The sequence below is a fragment of the Vulpes vulpes genome, chromosome 3 (genome assembly GCF_048418805.1).
Source record: "Vulpes vulpes isolate BD-2025 chromosome 3, VulVul3, whole genome shotgun sequence".
NCBI classification, from domain to species: Eukaryota; Metazoa; Chordata; class Mammalia; order Carnivora; family Canidae; genus Vulpes; species Vulpes vulpes.
The window spans coordinates 31325880-31328267 of record NC_132782.1 but is presented as its reverse complement, the minus strand read 5'-3'; positions in this window follow the sequence as shown (position 1 = coordinate 31328267).

Genomic DNA, 2388 nt, shown 5'->3' with positions numbered 1-2388 from the left:
CCGGCCAGAGAGCGGTTTCTTGTGAGAGCTCAAGCTTTTATGCTGCTCGTGAAAGCTAGAACAGAGCGTTTTTGGAGAAAAATGGAGTTTTTCATGTTCTGACTTTGTAAGAAACAGGGAGGGAGAGGGCTTATCACATGGAGAGAACCAGGGCGAGTCCTCACTGTGTCTGCTTTGGTGTAAGGGTTAGGATGAACTCTTGCAGGTCCAGATGTTCTCAGGTGTGATCCCCAAGCCCATTCACGTGGTTTTTCAGTACGGGCCCCGGATCTGAGGAGTAATTTCTGGGTCATGTTTGAAAGAGGGACAAACACCGTCTGTAAGTCAAACACGCTGGTCCACAGCGTCAAGGGGTTTGTTGTGAGCACGATAACCCTTCACACCTTGAGCGTCAATCCGCGGGTCACCTGCGTGCTCCACCTGGGATCCTCAGTGCTAGTCAATGCCATCTAGTCAAAGCCACTTTCATTTATTTTGCTTTTTCCACCCTAACTGTGCCCGTTTCTGCGTGTGCAGGTACAGATCATGCTCCGCACCTCACCGCAGTTCGTGGAGGCCACTTCTCCGAGACCCGGTTCAAAACCGTCCTTGACACTTGCGTTCATCTCTCTCTCTCTCTCTGTCTCTCTCTCTCTCTCTCTCTGTCTCTCTCGGTTCGTGTTACCCCTGTTTACCTAGTTCACACGTTGCACGTACGCTCCCAGGTACGTGTGTCTGCACCGCTAGGATGCACGGTGGCTAGCTTGCCTCCCGGGCTCGGCCACGGAAGCACTAGGATGTCCCAATGTAGATGACGTCCTCTGATGACAGGACGAGAGAATCCGTTGGACCAATCTCTCGTGAGTCTTCTGATTTTAGATTGGAGAGTCACCACTTGGTGGGAAAAAAAAAAAAAGTAACTACTGAATAGTCATGAAAATAAGCTGTTTTATTGGCTCGTTAGTGGAGCTGTTGGGGAAACACTCTTACCTACATCTTTCTGCCTTCCATGCTATACCAAAGTAAATAAATAAATAAATAAATAAATAAATAAGTAAATAAAAACAAACTAAAAAATCTTGTGTTCAAACGAATCCAGAAATATGATCGACTTTTCCCCCCAGGTCTTTGACACGTGCATTAAAAAAAAAAAAAATCCAGCTATCTCTATGTATTACCTTACTGTTTGAGACGGTCAATAAAAGTTGAAATTTGTTGAGTTTCTTCATCAGAATCTTTCTGCAGTGTGAAAAGTTATTTACATTATTTTTAAAAATAATGCCTTTTATGCTCTTGCTCGGGCAGTGCACGTACAGTCGCTGCTGTGTTTTGTTGTTCCTTCCTATGCACCCCGGCTGCCCGGACACTAACCAGCCCACACAGACCTGTCATTTGCTCTCTGGATTGCATTTGGGGCTTTAACACAAATCTAAACACCTGCACCAGCAAGAGCACTGATTAATCTGGCTCTTCCTTAACAAAGAGAGTGACTGGAACGACGAGGCAAAACGAGGGTGTGGCAAACTATCAACCCCAAATTCCCATTTTTTTCCAATTCAGTGGAAAGCACAGCTTGGAGGATGCCTAAGCACAGCTGTGATGAACTCAGTAGGCCAGTGAATGTCAGCAGTGCTCTCTACAACAGCGATGAGAAAATCAAGTCTCCATCAGGAGACACCCATGGAGGACAACTCTCGCTCTCCTACGTGTAATTTCCCTCTTTTAGGCCAAGGAGATGCATCATTTTCTATGGACATTTTCTATATGTTTTCAAATCACCGTAAGCTCCTTCAAAATGTCTCTATGGTAAGAGTCACTTAAAAATAAACTGAGTCCACAGCAGAATTGCAGCCTAAAAGAGGGTGACTTACGTAGGACTGCGCAACACAATGCAGCTTCTCTTCGCTCTTTGTGAGGGGTGGGCTGGTTCACCCAGTTCACGTGTGTGAAACCGCACTTGAAGGGTTGGGTTCCCCTTAAAAAGAATTTAGACAAATACCACTGTGTGTGTGGTTGAGCTAGAAATATGACTGAAAACGTGTCAGTTGTAGTTAAAGAACTTGGGCACATCCAGCCGTAGAGAGACCCAAGACCCCTAGACTGAGGCGATGGCATTAGGAGTGGCCTTGACGGGCAAGTATTTGCCTGGTTTACTATGACCAATGCTTCAAGACCCCCTTTTCAATTTCCTCTTAGTCCACAAGGTAGAATTAATTGTCCTCTTATTTTTGTTCCTACAGAACATATTGAAAATGACTTCTTTCCGGCCCAGAAATTTTACTTTGGGACAAGACTCACCCTTCTTCGACATTTAGTGAAACGAAATGTGCTACAGTGTACTCATTTTGGAGACATATCTCTAATCCCATCCATTCTTTTTCTTTATTCCCATCCATCCTTTTTATACCC